The following is a 22,471-nucleotide window of genomic DNA, read 5'->3' on the forward strand; positions in this document are numbered from 1 at the left end:
TACACTACCTCTCCATCAAGTAGTGACCTAGTTCATCATCATCTCCCAGGGGCATTAGTGGCACCCACTGGGCTATTTGCAAGTATGTCAAACCACACTTGTTTCTTTCCATGCATAACCCTGACCCAGTTTGCGTAGCCATTTACTATAACATATTTCTACAACCCACCAACACAACTCTAAGCAGGGGTAGAGTCATGAACAATGCAAGTATCAATGGAGTATGCAACGGAGGCAAGCCTAGCGAGGTTGCCATTCAAGATATATATCATGCACTCGATGAAACAACGAAAATGATATTATGATGAAAAAAATGGTTCATCATGGTCAAAGGGCTGCTTGCCTGGTTCATCAGAGTCTTGAGATCTTCTGGTCCTTCTCCAAGTACTCCGTCTACTCCGGCAAGTAATGTCGGAAACAATCACAATAAGCAACACAACAAGGGAAGAATAAATGTGCTCTAAAAATATGAGGTTGATTTTTATTGGATACCTCTAGTCATATGAGGAATGACCAAAGTGATTTCATTGGAAGTGGATCAATGGATATTTCTAAACATTTCGATATGATGGAATCAAGGGGTTTATGGAATTGCAAGAAGTGTACAGAAACATATTTTTGAAAAATGAGCAAAGGCACCCATTTAACAAAACATGATTTTAGAAGCATCTAGGAGTTGGTTTCACTGGATTTGGAGTTCAAATGATTTCTCTATGAATTTTTAAAGTTGGCTATATATGAAGAAATAGACCATTATTTGAGGTGATACAGAAAGTATTAGTAAAAATGTTCAAAAACTAAGTTTTGAACTTATAGACATCTAGGATTTTGAATCATGGAATTTGGATCAAAAATGGGCTCTCTGTGATTTTCTAAAGTTTATCAAAGAAATGGAAAAATAGGATTTGCTAAATATTTGTGAAAGAAATATTTCTGTAAAAATGTGCAAGTAGCACCATGTGATAGGGCATGATTTTAGTAACTACTAGAAATTTGAATCATCAAATTTGGAGTTAATTTGAATTGTTTATGGATTTTTTGAAGTTGACTGGAAAAAGAAAAAGGAAATAAGGTTTTAACCTTATCCTGTGCACGGGGCGGCAGATAGGCCGTGGGCCGGGCCGGCCGAATGGCCACACGGGGTGACCGAGGCGACGTTGAAGGCGCCCACGCGAAGTGCGCCTTCACCGCGGGGACGCGAGAGGGGGCGAACCCGCCTCCACTTGCCAGCGTGGCCCGGTGGCTGGGCCACTGACGAGCGGGGCTCGCCTGCAGGGCCTTCGTCTTTCTCTTCCTCCCCCGCGCTTGACTGGCCGAGGGAGCAGAGAGCCCCGATGGCGACTGCCGGCGCTACGGAGCACCTCCGGCGACGCCCTGGCTATGTATGAGCTCGGCGCCAAACGCCGCATCCATTCATGTATGCCACGGCTGCCGGGGATGGTTGAGGCGACGACGGCTTGGACGCTGGCGGACGGTGGCATCAGACGAGATTGGGGACGGTGCTACGGTGCGCCCTCAGACGAGGGAAGGAGCGTGGGAGCTCCGCCTTGCTCACGGGAGCCTACTGGTGGAGAGAGGAGAGGGAGAAGAGCTCGGGCTCGGCTGAATTTAGGTGATGGACGACGGCTCGACTTCGGCCTTGGAGGTGGATGGAGGGCACGAGAGGAAGAATGGCGCGGTCCAGGGGGTCCAGGGGAGGGAGAGAGGGCGAACGTAGGCTGGAGAGGGCTCGGCGGTGGCCTTTTATGGCGGGGAGATGGTGCACCGTGGGCTCGTGCACCGGCGAGCTCGTGCTCGTCGCTACGGGCCACGGGAGCTCGTCGCGATGTGTCTGGGGTGTTCCTGGATTCAGTACAGAGCTAGGGGAGAGAAGAGAGGGAGCAGGGGGGCAGGGGCACCGCGCGTGTGAGCTTTCTCACTGGTGTACTCGGGCGGCCGGCGCGCGTGCGAGCAGGGGCAGGAGGAGGGAGAAGGAGGAGGGGGCCAGGGGCATGGCGTGTTGCGGACGTCGATGCACCTCGACTGGCGCGAGGGGGAGGCTCAAGGTGGTCGGGTGGCTTGGGCAGAGAGCAGCTACAGTGCTAGGGTGCACTGTAGCGCGCTCCAGAGCACGCATATGGCTGGCATTGGCATCTTTTTGGCGCCCAGGGCGTGGCCACTAGTGTCCAGCCGCTCTAGGGGGGAGTAAACAAGTGGGGAGGAGCTTTGAATGCCTTGGAGAGCTACTAGGAGAGGAGAGAGGTTGAGGGAGAGAGAGAAAGAGGCTGTCCGGAGAGAGAAAGTGAGGGTTTCACCCCAAAATAATTGATCTGAGGACTTGCCATTGTTACTGGAGGTATAAGGGGTCTAGGATCAGCTGTGGTACAAAGTTAAGCCCATGGAGATTAGTGGAAGAGGTCTAAATGGAATTTTTGGTAAAGTGTCAGAAGGTGTTTGATAATGGTTTGGGCAAGTAGATGATTTCAATTTACCATGAGACTCTACAGGGTGAAATGACACATATAATTAGGGTGTTCCACCAAATTTGGGCTCATTTGGGCAAAGTGGCCAATGTAACTTTGGCAAACCCTAGAAATTAGCAGAAATGGCTTTACCAAGATTTAGTCATGCAAATCAATTCTCCTTGATGCACCACTTGGTGTAGTGTCATCATTTGAGGATTTGAACATGTCCACAAAAATTCAGATCAAAAGGACACACTTGGCAATGTAGAGTTGTTCAAATTTGGTTCTGGACAAAAAGGGTTTTGGGGTACTTTGATCAAGATAACATTCTCTCCAACTTGTGCCATTTGGTCTAGATGCATCATTACACTATTTGAGCATGTGCACCAAGTTTGAGATCATTTGGACATGTTTGACAGTGCAAAGTTGTTCAAACTTGAAAAAGGACAAAAGTGGTTTTGAGAGGGTTTCATGGGGTTATGCTATTGTCCATGACATGAGACTTGTCCAGATCATCAAACATGTCATATGTGACATGCTAGAATTTTCTTAGAATTTTTGGAGAATATTTCCTTTGTAAATATTTCAAAAGCTTGAAATATCCAGAAAGGGTTTTGGGAGGTTTTGTCCAATATTTTGATCATGACCATGTGTTGAAACTCATATATATGGAAAATATATTTCCATTGAGTCTCCCTAATTTTTCTCAAATATTTTTAAAGCTTTAAAATAATTTTAACCTATTAAAGACCATTTCTGGCCTTAAGAAAAAGCCTTTAAATCAAATAGGAAAATAATTTTGAAAATTATATTTTTGTGGTTTCTGGGTATCCTATATCTAATAGGAGTCAAGAATATTTTTAGAAATATTTTTACTGCCCTTAATTAGGTACTTGCAGTGCAAACCTCAATTCATGGGTTTTTTGGAAAACTAATTTTTGAAAATACTATTTGGCCAAATTATTTTTGTAAGGAATTATTTTTATGTTCTATACACATGGCATGATCATTGGTTCAAGAGTTTGGAGCAAGGAGATGAAGTATAGGAGTTGGAGGATTTATTTGATTTTTAGAGCACTTGCAAACAACAGACAAAAAATCCAATCAAGGCAAGGTCTAAAACACTCAAAAGTTTTTGTCAAACCACATTTTATCATGATTTATTAGCTTAAGTGTTGTGGCATGAAAAATCAGGGTGTGACAGACCTACCCCCCTTACAAGAATCTCGTCCCCGAGATTCCCAGACTAGGCGCGGAAAGGAATACAGAAACTTGGATTTGGGGTAGTCTTCATGTCCTCATACTGCTTCTGCTTCCGTTTGGTGCTCCATTGAACCTTGAAGTACTCGATGGCATGGCTTCGTGTTTGTTGTCCTGTTTGATCCAGATTGCAATTGGGATCTCTCGCGTAGGTCATATTGGGCTGGAGGTCGATGGCTCGTGGTCGATGTCCTAGTAGAGGTCGGGATAGTTAGGAAGTTGGAAATGTTTCCGGAGTGTGATGCGTGGAAAACGTTGTGCACAATGGGTAACTCAGGTGGTAACTCTAGCTGGTAGCCGTCTATCCTTCGTCTTGCGGTGATCTAGGAGAGGGCCGATAAATCTTGGTGTGAGCTTCCCTTTGACATGGAAATGCTTGGTTCCTTCGAGAGAAGTGGTTTGCAGATATGCCTGGTCTCTGATGCGGAGGTATACTTCTTGAAGATGGTGGTTGGTGTAGTTCTTCCTCTTAGACATGACGATCTTCAGATGTTTCTTCACCAGCTCAGTGATTCTTCTTCCGTCTTCGGGTAGACAAGTATGTTACCAAAATAAAGATGACAACTATCTTGTCTAAGCACTCCATGAAAACTTTGTTCACGGGGTACATAAAGTAGTCTGGGGGTATTGGTGGTGGTCACGGTTGAGTATGGTCTGAGGTGTTCTCGATTTAGAGTTAAGACCTATGGTAATGACCCGACCATGTTGTGGCTTAGTAGGGCTTAAGGGTTTCAAGGATCTAGTGTGCGAGCGAACGTTTGTCACCCCATCCTTGAGCATAGTTTCTGAGATGCCAATTGTGCTATCTAGTCCTCTATTCTTGTATCCTCAAATTGGTCTTCCTTATGGCATCGTCAGTTCTTGTGCTATATTAGGGAGATAATATGCTCGTTCACTATGTCCACTAGTTCCATAATGAACCCAATGATAAGCAAGGTTACGGAGGCTTAACAAGTTTTCTTGTAATTCTATGGGTTAAGCACATGGTTAAGGACTCGAGCTGGGGTATCTCGTGAAGTCTCGAAGGGTCTAGGAATGGGTTTCTAGTCTGGAGGGTCAAACATAATTCTACGGGGTTGCACTTGGTCGTGGAGATTGTAGCAGAAGTCTTCATTGCTAGTTGGTTGCCGAGGCAGAATCCTTGGTGTAGCTTGTCTTGCCGGTCTTCAGTTGAGGCGAGAGATGAGAGGGAGAAGTAGCATACCGGAGGGGAATGCCTAAAGGGGGTTCTATAGTGCAGGTGCAAACAAACAAGTGCCAAAAAGGGCCAAACACAAACAACAAAATAAGGCAGGTGATATGGTTGCGTACTTGTTGCCTAGGGAAAAAGTGCGACCTATATCAAAACACAAACAATTAAAAACAAGCAACACACAATCATGGTTCTATTCGAACCATCATACGGACTCGACTGCGCATAGGGGGTACATGACTCATCCTACCCTAGGGGTTCTCGGATTTAGTAGTCGTGCTTGTGCCTCATGCAGTCTTCTCAGTTTTCCTTGAGTGTTGCTACGTCTCTTGTAGTTGTTCGATGAAACGATCTGGGTTGAGCCTGAAGAGTCTTCAACAACTTCTCGCCTTTTGAAGTGATGGGGTGAAGGTGGCTCCTCGTAGCCGGCATTGACTCGGTCTTCTGTTGTCTTCTTAATCATGACGACCCCTTTTGCCTTCTAAGGCGTCGACGGTACCAGGTAGGTAATCCCTTATGCAATGATATTAACAAGGCATAGTAGAGGTCCAACATGTCGGTTACGTTGATGAAAACATCGACACCAAGAGCGGGGGATGAAGAGAACCGTTTTCCTGCTCACTATAGTGAGGCTGACCAAATGGCGAGGTTCTCATCCACCGGTGGTTGTCGATACAACAACGGTAGTGACAGGGTTACTCTATTAGCGATGTATATCATGATCTTGCATATCCTATGCCATGATCATCATAGGCTAACGTTGCATCATCCTGGGCAAATTCAAAGGTGGCACCGTCCTCTGGGTCTTCATGTCCTCATTCTTCAAAGGCGTATCTTCTGTTGGCATCGTCTTGCTGTGGTGTTGCCAATCTTGTGTTCAGAAGAGGTGGGTGAGTGTTTGGCAAGATGTAATCCTTCTAGGCTACCCACGAGGATTACAAGGAATCCCGTGGTCAGGGGCTTGAGGGTGCTAGCGACCGTTTGCAATAGTTTTGAAGGGAAGAGATCGATAGGGAAAGTATACCTTAGTTTTCAAAAAAAACTGAGAAGGGAAGAGAAGTATAGATAGTTTTGAAAACTAGTAGTAGTTTTGGAAATAGTTTTACCGTAACTGACGACCATGCTAACTAAGGCTTCCTACAGTCAGGATGGCTCTGATACCAGCTCTATGGGGACCCCGACTCATAAGTCGAGATCACCGAATGCACGTGTACAGTGATCCCAGAGATGAATGCTCACTAAACACACATAAGCTGAATAACAAGAGTCTTACATCCATACATACCATTTTACACAAGTAGGACCATTATGGTCAAGTCTTGAGTGTATCATCGCAGCGGAAATCTTCAATAACAACTTGGACCCAAGCCATCTACCTTAACCCTACAGGCATCCTGACTGGGAAGCGTCCTAGCTCGCATGCTCGTCACCGAAGTATTCTTCATCATATCCTGTTCTTTCATGCCTGGCCAATAAAATAACCAGTGGCAAGCCAATGAGTACTTTGAATGTACTCGCAAGCAACCCAAGGGTGATAACAGAATAATTATGCAAGGCACTACTGCTAATTTTGGCATTTTTGTGGAAAGCTAGTTTTTCTCATGCAAGTATGATCAACATTTATCAAGAATATGAATGCGTCTGCAACAAGTATCAGGAGGTTACAGACATCAACATCGAGAGAGAGTTATGAACAACTCATGCTCAAGCTCATCGTGACTTCCTCACGAATCACGTCAATGTTTTTACCAAACCGTGTTGTTTGTCAGAAACATATGGACGTAGTCTAAGCAGCACCACCCAACTGTCCTTGACAGTGGACACGGCTATTCGAATAGTTTTACACTCTGCAGAGGTTGCACACTTTACCCACAAGATCCGGGGAACTTCCGTGTCATCCACGACCCGCGGTACCTCAAGTACCCGGGGTAAGCACCCGATCACTATCTTTCCCTAGATGACACTAACATGGAGTCCACTCGATTGGTAGTAACCCCCGTGCCCAACATTTCCCAACTTAAAATTGGGGAGCCTCGCTCCCATATTCATCACATACCACTGGCACGGGGTACCAACGGTGTGTCCGGTGCCCCATAAAAATGTTCTTGGCCGCCCTACCTGGCACGACCCCATCCCGAGAGAGAGCACCAACTCTCCCCTGTCACTAGTAATGTGGGCTCCAAGCTAGTATCGGCCTAGGTAATCAATAATGCCCTTTCCCATACAAGGGTAGAGTGGTTGCGCATGTAAGGTTGGGACAGTCGACAAATCTTAAATCTAATCCATCTCTATAAACAACACTTTTATCGAGCCTCGGTACACTACCTCTCCATCAAGTAGTGGCCTAGTTCATCATCATCTCCCAGGGGCATTAGTGGCACCCACTGGGCTATTTGCAAGTATGTCAAACCACACTTGTTTCTTTCCATGCATAACCCTGACCCACTTTGTGTAGCCATTTACTATAGCATATTTCTACAACCCACCAACACAACTCTAAGCAGGGGTAGAGTCATGAACAATGCAAGTATCAATGGAGTATGCAACGGAGGCAAGCCTAGCAAGGTTGCCATTCAAGATATATATCATGCACTCGATGAAACAACAAAAATGATATTATGATGAAAAAAAATGGTTCATCATGGTCAAGGGCTGCTTGCCTGGTTCATCAGAGTCTTGAGATCTTCTGGTCCTTCTCCAAGTACTCCGTCTACTCCGACAACTAACGTCGGAAACAATCACAATAAGCAACACAACAAGGCAAGAATAAATGTGCTCTAAAAATATGAAGTTGATTTTTATTGGATACCTCTAGTCATATGAGGAATGACCAAAGTGATTTCATTGGAAGTGGATCAATGGATATTTCTAAACATTTTGATATGATGGAATCAAGGGGTTTATGGAATTGCAAGAAGTGTACAGAAACATATTTTTGAAAAATGAGAAAAGGCACCCATTTAACAAAACATTATTTTAGAAGCATCTAGGAGTTGGTTTCACTGTATTTGGAGTTCAAATGATTTCTCTATGAATTTTTAAAGTTGGCTATATATGAAGAAATAGACCATTATTTGAGGTGATACAGAAAGTATTAGTAAAAATGTTCAAAAACTAAGTTTTGAAGTTATAGACATCTAGGATTTTGAATCATGGAATTTGGATCAAAAATGGGCTCTCTGTGATTTTCTAAAGTTTATCAAAGAAATGGAAAAATAGGATTTGCCAAATATTTGTGAAAGAAATATTTCTGTAAAAATGTGCAAGTAGCACCATGTGATAGGGCATGATTTTAGTAACTACTAGAAATTTGAATCATCAAATTTGGAGTTAATCTGAATTGTTTATGGATTTTTTGAAGTTGACTGGAAAAAGAAAAAGGAAATAAGGTTTTAACCTTATCATGCGCACGGGGCGGCAGATAGGCCGTGGGCCGGCCCAGCCGAATGGCCGCACGGGGTGACCGAGGCGACGTTGAAGGCGCCCACGCGAAGTGCGCCTTCACCGCGGGGACGCGAGAGGGGGCGAACCCGCCTCCACTTGCCAGCGTGGCCCAGTGGCTGGGCCACTGACGAGCGGGGCCCGCCTGCAGGGCCTTCGTCTTCCTCTTCCGCCCACACGCTTGACTGGCCCAGGGAGCAGAGAGCCCCGACGGCGACTGTCGGCGCTACGGAGCACCTCTGGTGACGCCCTGGCTATGTATGAGCTCGGCGCCGAACGCCACATCCATTCATGTATGCCATGGCTGCCGGGGATGGTCGAGGCGACGACGGCTTGGATGTTGGCGGACGGTGGCGTCGGGCGAGATTGGGGACGGTGCTACGGTGCGCCCTCGGACGAGGGAAGGAGCGTGGGAGCTCTGCCTTGCTCAGGGGAGCCTACTGGTGGAGAGAGGAGAGGGAGAAGAGCTCGGGCTCGGCTGAATTTAGGCGATGGACGACGGCTCGGCTTCGGCCTTGGAGGTGGATGGAGGGCACGGGAGGAAGAATGGCGTGGTCCGGGGTGTCCAGGGGAGGGAGAGAGGGCGAACGTAGGCTGGAGAGGGCTCGGGGGTGGCCTTTTATGGCGGGGAGATGGTGCACCGTGGGCTCGTGCGCCGGCAAGCTCGTGCTCATCGCTACGGGCCACAGGAGCTCGTCGCGGTGTGTCTGGGGTGTTCCTGGATTCGGTCCAGAGCTAGGGGAGAGAAGAGAGAGAGAGCAGGGGGGCAGGGGCATCGCGCGTGTGAGCTTTCTCACTGGTGTACTCGGGCGGCCGGCGCGCGTGCGAGTAGGGGCAGGAGGAGGGAGAAGGAGGAGGGGGCCAGGGGCGTGGCGTGTTGCGGACGTCGATGCACCTCGACTGGCACGAGGGGGAGGCTCAAGGTGGTCGGGTGGCTTGGGCAGAGAGCAGCTACAGTGCTAGGGCGCACTGTAGCGCGCTCCAGAGCACGCATATGGCTGGCATTGGCATCTTTTTGGCGCCCAGGGCGTGGCCACTAGTGTCCAGCCGCTCTAGGGGGGAGTAAACAAGTGGGGAGGAGCTTTGGATGCCTTGGAGAGCTACTAGGAGAGGAGAGAGGTTGAGGGAGAGAGAGAGAAAGAGGCTGTCCGGAGAGAGAAAGTGAGGGTTTCACCCCCAAATAATTGATCTGAGGACTTGCCATTGTTACTGGAGGTATAAGGGGTCTAGGATCAGCTGTGGTACAAAGTTGAGCCCATGGAGATTAGTGGAAGAGGTCTAAATGGAATTTTTGGTAAAGTGTCAGAAGGTGTTTGATAATGGTTTGGGCAAGTAGATGATTTCCATTTGCCATGAGACTCTACAGGGTGAAATGACACATATAATTAGGGTGTACCACCAAATTTGGGCTCATTTGGGCAAAGTGGCCAATGTAACTTTGGCAAACCCTAGAAATTAGCAGAAATGGCTTTACCAAGATTTAGTCATGCAAATCAATTCTCCTTGATGCACCACTTGGTTTAGCGTCATCATTTGAGGATTTGAACATGTCCACAAAAATTCAGATCAAAAGGACACACTTGGAATGTAGAGTTGTTCAAATTTGGTTCTGGACAAAAAGGGTTCTGGGGTACTTTGATCAAGATAACATTCTCTCCAACTTGTGCCATTTGGTCTAGATGCATCATTACACTATTTGAGCATGTGCACCAAGTTTGAGATCATTTGGACATGTTTGACAATGCAAAGTTGTTCAAACTTGAAAAAGGACAGAAGTGGTTTTGAGAGGGTTTCATGGGGTTATACTGTTCTCCATGACATGAGACTTGTCAAGATCATCAAACATGTCATATGTGACATGCTAGAATTTTCTTGGAATTTTTGGAGAATATTTCCTTTGTAAATATTTCAAAAGCTTGAAATATCTAGAAAGGGTTTTGGGAGGTTTTGTCCAATATTTTGATCATGACCATGTGTTGAAACTCATATATATGGAAAATATATTTCCATTGAGTCTCCCTAATTTTTCTCAAATATTTTTAGAGCTTTAAAATAATTTTAACCTATTAAAGACCATTTCTGGCCTTAAGAAAAAGCCTTTAAATCAAATAGGAAAATAATTTTTGAAATTATATTTTTGTGGTTTCTGGGTTTCCTATATCTAATAGGAGTCAAGAATATTTTTAGAAAGATTTTTACTGCCCTTAATTAGGTACTTGCAGTGCAAACCTCAATTGAGGGGTTTTTTGGAAAACTAATTTTTTAAAATACTATTTGGCCAAATTATTTTTGTTAGGAATTATTTTTATGTCCTATACACATTGCATGATCATTGGTTCAAGAGTTTGGAGCAAGGAGATGAAGTATAGGAGTTGGAGGATTTATTTGATTTTTAGAGCACTTGCAAACAACAGACAAAAAATCCAATCAAGGCAAGGTCTAAAACACTCAAAAGTTTTTGTCAAACCACATTTTATCATGATTTATTAGCTTAAGTGGTGTGGCATGAAAAATCAGGGTGTGACACGCACTGGGAGCTTACATGGCGTAGCTGGGCACCCCTCCGGATCAAGTTCTTCACCTGGCTGGCACTTCAAGATAGGTGCTGGACCGCCGCTTGTCTGGCACGGCATGGCCTGCCACATCACGCCTCGTGCCTTCTCTGCGACCAGGCCGGCGAGTCCATGGACACTTGCTTGTGGGGTGCCCTTTCTTGAGGCAGGTTTGGCAAGATTGCTTCAGCTCGTGCTACCCCCGAGACAATGTGCCAGCGCCCTCCGACTCATTCCTGGATTGGTGGCACGCTACCACTCTGGCCACATCAGCGGATCATAGGAAAGGCATCTCCTCGCTCATCCTCCTGATCAGCTGGTGCATCTGGAAGCATCGCAACTCCTGCATTTTCGACGGCACCGCTCCCTCCACATCAAAGCTATTCCATGATATCCATGAGGAGGCTCACTTATGGGCCAAGGCAGGGACCAAGGGTTTAGCCACCATCATGCCGTGGGTAGGGCTAGTTCTCGATGGGGCTGAGCACACCCAATGTCCATCATGCTCTTTCTAGGCCTAGCGCCGATCATTGAGCATGCTTAAGCCTAGCATCCCGTATCTCCCCATTATGTACAAAACTTTTCTCCCTATCAATGAATGATACGCAAGCTTTGCGTATTCGCGAAAAAAAGAATACCCTAATCTCAACACATGAGTAGGTAGTTCTCTCTCAGAAAATGAATGGAGGAAGTGTAGTTTTGTTCTGATGGCTCTCTTGAAGAGAAGGTGGGGGTGGAGGGGTATTTATAGCCTTCACCCAAAATCCAGCCGTTTCACTCTTTTGACTCAACTCGGTGACACCGAACCAAAAACTCGATGAGACCGACCTGTGTAAAAGATATGAATGTTGGGCTTTTCGGTGAGACTGAACTGGAAATCTCGAATGGACCAAAATGTGATGACTTAGGCAAGTTGTCAATTTGGTAATTTCGATCGGTTCAACTCGGTGATTCTAAAACGAACGAACTGGCTTACAGAAACTTGGTCACTGCAACTCGGTGAAACCGATCGTCATCTCGGTGAGACCGAAATTCTAGGGTTTGGCTCTAGCAGTGTATAGGATCAACTCGGTGAGTCCGGAAATGGGTGTTTTCGGTGGGACCAAGTTGGCTATTTAGGGTTTGTACATATATGATTTGGAGAAAGTGGTTGAGGGGTTTTGGAGCAATATCTTCAAGCACTTGAGAAATTGAGTCATGATCAAAACCTCATCCCCTTTTGATAGTATTGGCTTTCCTATGGACTTAGTGTGATCTTGGATCACTTAACCAAAAATGTAGAGTCTTAAAGTTTTTCCAATACATGTCCTTAGAATTTTGAGGGGTCCACAATCTTATGTCCTTGCCTTCCAATCATTGAACTTATCTGAAATTTATTTTCAATAAGCATTAGTTCAATGATATATATTGTGTTAAGAATTACCAAAACCACCCGGGGATTAGTTGCACTTTCAATCTCCTCCTTTTTGGCAATTGATGACAACATATAGATCAAAAGCTTATAATCAATGAAATACATCCTCGCTTTGAGAAGTATCTGATAAGAAAGAGCTCCCCCTCAATTTGTGCATTATTAAAAATTTGCCTTTGAATGGAAATGCACAATCGGTTAGGATTATGGGTCACTCTTCCATGTCACATACATCTTGGTGGAGCGCTCAAAATGATATGAATGAAATGTGACAACAACTCATCACCAAGTACATAAGTGAATGATCATACAAAGAGCATATGGATAGATATGTAATCATGCATTAACATGAAAGTACGGTATGGTCAAGCACAAAGTAACATAGTCTCATAAAAGCATCAACCAAAAGTATCACGAAACTCAAAGAAAACCAAACGAGAAAATCAAAGCACTCTCTCTCGAAGCCCTAATGATCTATACTAATTCTCCCCCTTTGGCAACAAGTACCAAAATGTTCAAAAGATTAAAGAGCTAAACGTTGCTCGAGCCTCACTCTCCACTAGCTCCTGGTGGTGAAGGCCTCTGACTTGTAGCTCCGGTGTGCGTATACGTGGTTGGAGTAGAGATGAGCGCATCTGCAAAGTTCTCGGATGATGTCTGTTGGATTGGTGGTGTAGATACAGTTGGAGGAACTGACAGAGCAACTAATGGTGCAGTAGCTGGAGCTGAGACTGTGGCTCTAGTGTTGATGACTGGCATGACTGCTGACCTAGGCATCGTGTGAACCTGAGCAGTAGTGCAAATACATGTGCCCTGGTGGTCATCATCACTGCTAGAGTGTAGCCTTGCCTCATTCACTTCCTTTTTCAGACTCTCTACTATGGTTTGCACCTCAGTGACCTTAACATGTAGGTCATGGAACTTGGTCTCTATGATCCTCTCAAAGCTCTCTTGGATTTTCACGAGGTTGGCCAGACTCCGCTCAATCACATGAGTAGCATGGAGAAGATATAGAATCTGATCAGCCTTTGTCTCCGGAATTGGAACTATGGAGGAGCTAGGACCAACATTCTTTGCAGCACTCGTTGCAGCTTCATCTGCTGCCTGTGACTTAGCAGATGTGGGATGATCCTCAGTCATGGTCACTATGCAGTCCTCTAGCTCACGCTGTGGCAGGTGCGCATGGTTAAGCAAGTAGTCTTTGCTACCAACCTTGGAGTTGATAAGCATTTGAATGTGTGGAGCAAAGCCACATGACCTCTTCTGATCTGCTGCATTCCTCTTGATTATCTCAATAATCAAATCCATCACTTTGAATTTCTGAAAATTGTCCACCAAATGCAGCATGTTGATTGAGTGTCCTCTAATCATCTTGTTATCACCTGACTTGGGCATCAAGGTATGCCTCATAATGGTATTGATTGTAGCAAGTTGAGTGAACCAAGCTTGTGAGACTCAACAAACTCAGGTGGAATCACTCCATACATGTTTGCAATTGAGTGGTGATCCATCTTGCTCTTCCATAGATATCAACATCATTCTCTTCAGCTCCTGTAACATTTAGCAGTTGTGCCCACTCATCAATGGTAGGCTAGAATCTGGATCCCTTAGTTATCCAAACTATCCTCCCATCAGGATAGAAGTGTGCAGTGGAGTAAAACTGCATGACGACCTCGTCCGTCCATGCTATGAGCTTAGTGCCTATGAGCTCATCAATGCCTATAGTCTTGAAGTTCTCATGCACATTTGGGAAGTTGTTGTAACACCCCGGTGTAATGATGCTATAGTAATCCCGGGGGTTAAGTTAATCATTTTGCTAAACAAGTGTTTGATCATCATTGTCTCATGTCTCTTTCAAATTCCCCTTTGAATGCAAATTCAAATGCTAAGTGAAATTCAAAGTTTCTCAAACATGAAAACAAAAATGTTCATCATGTGCCAATTAATCCATAACTAATATTGGTAGTGAACCAACATTTTTGCAAAGTGTTTAAGTGCACTAATCTATTTGAAATAGTGGAAAAACAATAGATTAAATACCTTTTTAATTTATGAAAATTGCAAACTATTTCAAAAGCCTCACAATCTTTTTGTGGCAGTGCCAACTATTTCAATGTAATTATGTGGCCAAGTCCCACATTTTACAGAATCCTTTTTGGCAGCTCAAATATTGCAAAACAATTTTCTGTAAAAAGAAAAGAGCAAAAGAAAGGAAAAAGGAGAAGAGAGAAGCCCCCCTTGCCCCTCTCGGCCTTGGCCTGTCCCAGCAAGAAGGCCCACCTTCCCCGCTGGGTCGCCCCTTTCCCCTCCCCGTTCCTCCAATCGTGCCCATGGTCGCTACCGAGCCGCCTTGTCGGCGTCCACGGCGGGGGATAAGACCCCGATGCCTCGGTCCTCTCCCCTGGGCCCCACTCACTCCCCTGCTCTCCTTTGTCGCCCCACTCCCCTCTGGGCTCTCCCTAGAACCCCTTTCCCTCCACCTCTACAACGCGCTCGTCGCCGGCCACTTCGCCCCGCCGCGGCCACCACCAGTGCCTCACCTCGCCACTGTGCCCAACGCATTCGCCACCGTCTTCCATGTCGCCTGACGCCTTCAGTTGGAGCTGAGGGACCCTGCACCGCCAAGCCCCTTCATTTGCATCTCCGGCCGCCGCCGTTCCCCTCCTACTCCGGCGACCTCTCTGTTGCTAATAAACTAACCACATGCCACCATGAGCCGCTCGGTGAGCTCCTCCCTCCCTCCACCCCCTCCCCACGCCTTGTACATCGCTGTAGATAGCTCGCCGCCATGCCATTTTCTGTCCGCCGCCTGAGCTCTTCGCTGCCGTCGCTTCCGACCACCGTAGCCCGCGCCGTTGGGTTAGATCGACGCGGTGATATTCCCGCGTTCGAATGAGCCCGAACGTGCGTGCAAATTTGCACCGCAGCTGCCTCCCCATAGCACACCCGGGAGCTCTGCCGCCACGTGCTCGCCGCCGTCGCCGTAGAGCCTCCCTGGCTGCGAGACCGCCACAGATCGACGCGGTTTAGTCTCTGCTTTAGAACACGCCCAAATGCGCGCAAAACGGTGGCCGGAGCACAATTTCCGGTCACATCCAAGGCCGCGCCACCATAGATTTGGTCGCCGGAGGGTCCTCCGGCGCCGACGCCAGTGTCATCCGATGTGGACTGATGCGTGGGTCCCCTGTGCCACTGACGGGTGGGCCTAGTTGACTGGTTGATTGGGTCAACCCACTGACATGTGGGTCCTGGCTGATTAAACGATTTTAGTTAAATAGATAATCTTTTAATCAATTAATTAATTAATTAAAATACTAACCACTCACTGATCACTGGGGCCCACCCACTAATTAACCTAATTAGTTTAGACTAACCCCCCTATTAGTGCCATAGTCACTGACATGTGGGTCCCGCTAGACCCATAGGCCAGGTTTGACTCTGGTCAGCAAACTGTTGACCGCTGACGTCACCGTCACGTCATGCTGACGTCATCCCTTACTATTTTGGACAATTTTGATTTAAATTAATTAAATAAATTCCAAAAAATGATTAAATCTTTGGAAAATCATAGAAAATAAACCATAGCTCGGATAAAAATACTTTGTACAAGAAAGTTGCTCAGAACAATGAGACGAATCCGAATATGCGGTCCGTTCACTTGTCACATGCCCCTAGCATGTTGAACATGGAACCGTCCCCTCTCTTTCCTCTGTCCAGAAAAAGCCAGACGTCGGGAAAACCCCTTCGGACATTTTCCCTTTCCGTTTGCAACGTGTAGTATCGCGTTAGAGCACCCCTAGCGTAGCTTACTGCCATGTCATGCTTTCTATTGCATTTGTATGCTTGCTATTTATTGTTTCTTCCCCCTCTTCTCTCCAGTAGACCCTGAGACCGATGTTGATACCCTTGTGATCGACTACATCGAGAATGACACTTCTTCCTTTTTAGCAGAGCTTCCAGGCAAGCAAACCCCCCTTTAGCATTCCAATATCGCCCATTTCTTTCCCTCTCTTACTTGCATTAGAACTGCTACTGTTTTTGTATGATCCTACTCTAATGCATAGCCAGTTTTTGTTACCTGCTTTCATACCTTACCTACTTATTCTAAACTACTTAGTATAGGTTGGTTAGAGATCCATCAGTGACCCCCACCTTGTCCCAGTCGCCCTGCTTTATGTTCGATGACTCTATCAATGTGATCGACATCCAGGCCCTAACACCGCACATCACCCCCTTAGTTGTATGACTCTGCAGAGTTACTACCGAGTGCCGAGGGTGATACCTCGTCAACACTTCTGATGTTAACCCTATAGTGTAACTATTCGGTCGTGGTTATCGAGGGTGATTCTTCCTTCACCACTCCTGATAACGACTCTGTCGTGCAACCCCTCAAGTGTGGACCAACAAGGGTGATTCTTCCAAGTCCACCTTGATGGTTACATCGAGTGGGAATCCAACGAGGGTGATTCCTCAGGTTCCCCCCTTGCTGTTTCAGGCACACGGTTACTTTGACTTAGCACATAAACATGATGATATCGGGTTGGCCCTGAGGGGTAACCACGAGTGATGTGAAGTCGTGTTGATCTGGAGGATACCCGCAAGTTTTCCACGCGGCACGGCCGGGCATTCTTAGCCCTTGCGGCAAGTCCGTGAGACGGGGCTACATGACCACATATCGTGGATCATTGATCATTACCGTGCGCTACCAAGTCACTAACGATTTGGATATTTGATCCAAGTAGGCCTCTGGCCTTTTTCGCACTAGCCACCACGGGGGAATAAGTATGGGCACTCTGCATCGTATGTATCAGCCAAAAGCTCAACGGACGTCAGCGATGGAGTGGCGCGCGCTGGGTTGGACTGGAACGCCTTCTCTTGTATAAGGGAGGCTAGGTCTACTCACCGGTCGCTCACTCAATGGGCAGGAGTGCAAAGGGCGATGGGCCCAAGACACCTGCGTGCTTAGGATGTAGACCCGCATGTTGGCCTCTCTATTGAGCCTTGGTAGGAATGCGGTGTGTTGATCAGCTGAGGCCGGTCATGACCTGATGGTGTGTCCGCCCAGAGTTGATCGAGCGTGTTGGGTAAGTTGGTGCATGCCTGCCGAGAAGTATTCTATCTATTCGAATAGCCGTCTCCACGGTAACGGAAGCTCGGAGTTGTATCCCGATCGATACAACTAGAACTTGATGCTGAGGCATGTTATGGATATGTGGCTCCAGGATTGTTTTCTCGTAGAGAGTCGAGGAAGTGATCTCTAGGCGATGTTACAATATACTTACTAATATTATAATATGCCACTCTTATGTCTTCTGATGCTGCAAGATGCTTGGAGCTGCTTGAACATGCTAGTCTTCGATAGGCTAGGTTTTCCCCTTCTCTTCCGGCATTCTGCAGTTTAGTCCACAGTTATAGCCCATTCCGTTGATACAGATGCATACTTAGTTTAGATCTGACGTAAGTCTTGCGAGTACTTTGGATGAGTACTGATGGTTGCTTTGCTACCTCTTTTTCCCCCATACCCGATTGTTGCGACCAGATGACAGATCCCAGGGGTCAGAGGACACCATTGATGACTACTACTACCCCGAGGGTGCCCACTACTACGTGACGGCCACTGACGACCTGAAGTAGTTAGGAGGCTCCCAGGTAGGAGGCCTTGCCTTTTCGATCGTTGTTGCTTTTGTGCTAGCCTTCTTAAGGCAGACTTGTTTAACTTATGTCTGTACTCAGATATTGTTGCTTCCGCTGACTCTTGTGTATTCGAGCTTATGTATTCGAGCCCTCGAGGCCCCTAGCTTATAATATAAAGCTTGTATTATTTTAATTTGTGTCTAGAGTTGTGTTGTGATATCTTCCCATGAGTCCTTGATCTTGATCATACACATTTGCGTGTATGATTAGTGTACGATTGAATCGATGGCATCATAGTTGTCTTCATTTGCATCGATTAATTTCCAATCGACCCATCTCATATCACTCACAATGGGCTTCTTATCAAGTAGCACCGTCTCACAGAAGTCGTGCTGCTCCTTGGTGTGGAAGCGGTAGTCAACAGCAGTCCTCCTCCTCATTGAATAGCAGTATGATTCTATCCATTTTCTCAGCCCTTTGCCCTTCATTTTTCATGTTCTCTACCGCGGGATGTGAATCATAATGCTCCAGCATTCTTGTTCTGAGTTTTTTCAGCACTACGACCTCATCATCAGCATCCTCAGCTCTCTCACGCACTAGGGCCTTGTTCTTCTCAGCAGCTGACATGTTTCTTGTTGTCTTCCCCTTAGGCTTGGGGGCAACAGTGATGTCCTGCAAGTGCACAAGGCCATGTAGAAATTTCATGATAAGTAAGGTTTTTCGATCCCACAAGAAGCGAATAGGATGGCACCACAATCCCCGCGGTTGTGTTGTCACTAACATAACCACGCTCACACCCAAACCGGAGTTTGGAAATAGCTCACTTAAGTAAGTTGCAAGGGAAAGGTAAAAAGTAGGAATTAATTAAGTACTAGAAAGAGAGGAAAATAAATACTAAACTAAGAAGAGGAAATAAACTAAGAGAAGTATGTAATGTTTTAGATGAGATCGTTGTTATCTAGGTACGACCTCGTTCGATACTGGCACAAAATGGGGTTAGGGTTTTATGACTATGCCTTGTTGTGTCCAAGTGCCAATCGATGAGACTGAATAAGAGTGAGTTGGTCTAACAAAATAACACTTAGAGGGTTTTGGAAGTCAGCCCTAATCATATCGGTGGCTCCGAGTGCTCCTCACCTGGAGGGTCCGAAAGGAATTTTTTCAAGTTTTCTGGTATATCAAGAAAGAATTTGAGACAAGTTGATATAGATAGCTAGAGATGGTTCTTAGGCATTCTTGCACATTCAATTGGGAAAAGAAAACCAAAACAATCAAACAACAATTGGATGTCCTGAAATGATAACAATGCATTGCAACGTGCTCACACAATAAGATAGCAAATGAAATATGTCAAACATGTACAACCAATTCTAGCAACTATCAAGCAGTGGGTGATGACATGGTCATCTATATATGAGTATACTGACTTAGGAGCCAAATGAGAACATTTAATCATAGGTCATACACATCATTGAAGCACAAGTGGGGTTGCCACTTTTGCATAAAGCATTAATGTGTTCACACCATTAGAGTTGCTTTAGCTCAAGTCTTAGAGCAAAGCTCCCCCCTAGATGTGATATGCCCCCAAAGAGGGATGAACTAACATTGGGTATTGTCGATGATGACTTCATGTAAATGTAAATGTTGTAGATGTGGATGCTCATTGTTGATGTAGACCATCAAGAGTTGGGAGCAATCCTTGAGTTAAGAACTTCCAATACCTACATGCGTTAGTCCCATAAGGAACAAACAAGGATATCCATAGACATAGAGTGTAATGCACAATATATGATGTCTATGAATGCAGTCAATACCTTGTCCCTTGACTTACCAACAAGAGGGTTTGTGACTCCATGAACTAGTGCAAGATATTGAATTGGTTGAACAAGTCCTGGCCATGAATAAATATGAGTGAAGTTTGTTGGCAGAGTCACCCTCCAGAACTCTCTAGTTCTTCTTCTTTGGGGCCCACATCAAGTTGATGGGTATCCTTGGAATTGTAGTTTTACTTGATGAATTCTTTGGAACTCACTTGACCAAGGCCTGAGGAAGTTGTTTAAATTCTAGTGGCTTCATCACAGAAGTAAATAACATGCCCATCAATATTATCGACCAAGAGATCTTTAACCATAGCAATATTAGGTTCAACTTTAATTTATTCAGAGGGTCAAGGTGTTCTATTGTAAACTTTGTTAACCAGAGTTGAAACTTTAGCATGTTCCTCAATCCTAACAGGAAAAGGAGGTTTCTTAATATAAGTAGTAGGCACAACTGGATCAACATTGTAAATGATAGTTTCATCTTTAACTATAATGGGTTCGTTAATATTTTCTTCAATAGGGGGATGATATTTAATCCACTTCTCCTTAGGGAGATCAACAAGAGTAGCAAGTGAGTCGCAAAAGGAAGCTATTATCTCAAAGTCAAGTCCATATTTAGCACTAAGCTTATGAAAACCATCGGTTTCCATAAAAGATTTAACACAATCAAACTCGAGTTTTATACCTGACTCTTTACCTTTGTCGAGTTCCCGATATTTAGAGTTGTGTTTAATTATTTCTAGAAGACCCCATTTGAATTCAATAGTTTTCTTCATAAAGGAACCGATAAAAGAAGAATCAGGCATGGATTGATCATTATGAGAAAGTCGAGCATAAAAATTATGTATGATAATTTCTCTTGAGAGCTCATGATTGGGGCATGTGTACATCATGTACTTAAGCCTCCCCCGAGATTGAGCGATACTTTCTCCTTCATGAGGCCAAGAATATACATAATTCCAATCACGATGATTCGGATGCATAGGATAAAACTTCTGATGAAATTCTGTTTTCAATCGGTTCCAATCCCACGTTCCAATATCATCGCATAGCCTATACCATGTCAATGCCTTTCCCTCCAAAGATAAAGGGAAAACTTCTTATTAACTCGATCATCAGATAAACCCGCGAGCTTAAACAATCCACAAACTTCATCCACATAGATTAAGTGCATATTAGGATGTACTATTCCATCTCCTGCATAATGATTAGCTAGTAGTTTATCTAACATACCAGAAGGAATCTTATAATAAATATTTTCAATAGGTTTAGTAGGTTGAGTGGCAACTCTTTGTGCTTCCGGTCGAGGTGAAGATACCCCGAACAAAACCCTCAAAGGATTACTTCCCATAGTAACAAGTGACAGTAAATTTCAGCACGTAATATAAATGTTTCCTTACCAAATTCCATGTACCAAAGGTGCTTCACTCCCTGACAACGGCGCCAGGAAAGAGTCTTGATGACCCCCAAGTATAGGGGGTTAATCTTAGTACTTACAATAGGTAAGAGTGTCCAATGAGGAGCGGAAGGAAATGGCAAGTGGTTTTCAGCAAGGTATTCTCTACAAGCACTGAAATTATCGGTAACAGATAGTTTGATAGCAAGATAATTTGTAACGAGCAACAAGTAGCAGTTGTAAAAAAGGTGAAGAAAGGTAGCCCAATCCATTAGCAATGGATGGGTCAGAAAGTTTTCTTATAGTAAGCAAAGCGTTCTCGAGGACACATGGGAATCTCATCTAGTCACTTTCATCATGTTGGTTTGAATCGCGTTCGCTACTTTGATAATTTGATATGTGGGTGGACCGGTGCTTGGGTGTTGTTCTTAATTGAAAAAGCCTCCCACTTATGATTACCCCCTCTCACAAGCATCCGCAACTATGAAAGAAGAATTAAGATAAATCTAACTATAGCATGAAACATATGGATCCAAATCATCCCCTTATGAAATAACACATAAACTAGGGTTTAAGCTTCTGTCACTCTAGCAACCCATCATCTACTTATTACTCCATAATGCCTCCCCTTAGGCCCATACATGGTGAAGTGTCATGTAGTCGATGTTCACATGACACCACTGAAGGAAGCAACAACATACATATCATCAAAATATTGAACGAATACGAAATTCACATGATTACTTATGATAAGACTTCTCCCATGTCCTCAAGAACAACAGTAACTACTCACAAATCATATTAATGTTCGAGATCAGAGGGGTATTGAATATCATCAAGGATCTGAACATATAATCTTCCACCAAATAAACCAACTAGCATCAACTACAACATGTAATGAACATGACTAGCAACCCACAGGTACCAATCTGAGGTTTTGAGACAGATATTGACTACAAGAGATGAACTAGGGTTTGAGATGAGATGGTGTTGTTGAAGATGTTGATGAAGATTGGTCCTCCTATGATGAGAGGATCATTGGTGATGTCAATGGCTTCGATTTCCCCCTCCCGGAGGGAAGTTTCCCCGGCGGAATCGCTCCACCGGAGAGCAAAAGTGCTCCTGCCCAGGTTTCGCCCTGAGACAACGGCGCTTCATCCCGAAAGTCTTCTTTTAATTTTTTTCTTGGGAAAATAGCATCATATAGGATAATATGGGCCTCGGAGGCTTACTAGCGGCCCCACAAGCTTGGGGGCGTGCCCTAGGCGGTAAGGCGTGCCCCCAGGCTAGTGGCTTCCTGGTGGGTCCCCTTCTGGTACTT

The sequence above is a fragment of the Triticum aestivum genome, chromosome 1A, assembly GCF_018294505.1.
Source record: "Triticum aestivum cultivar Chinese Spring chromosome 1A, IWGSC CS RefSeq v2.1, whole genome shotgun sequence".
Classification (NCBI taxonomy): Eukaryota; Viridiplantae; Streptophyta; class Magnoliopsida; order Poales; family Poaceae; genus Triticum; species Triticum aestivum.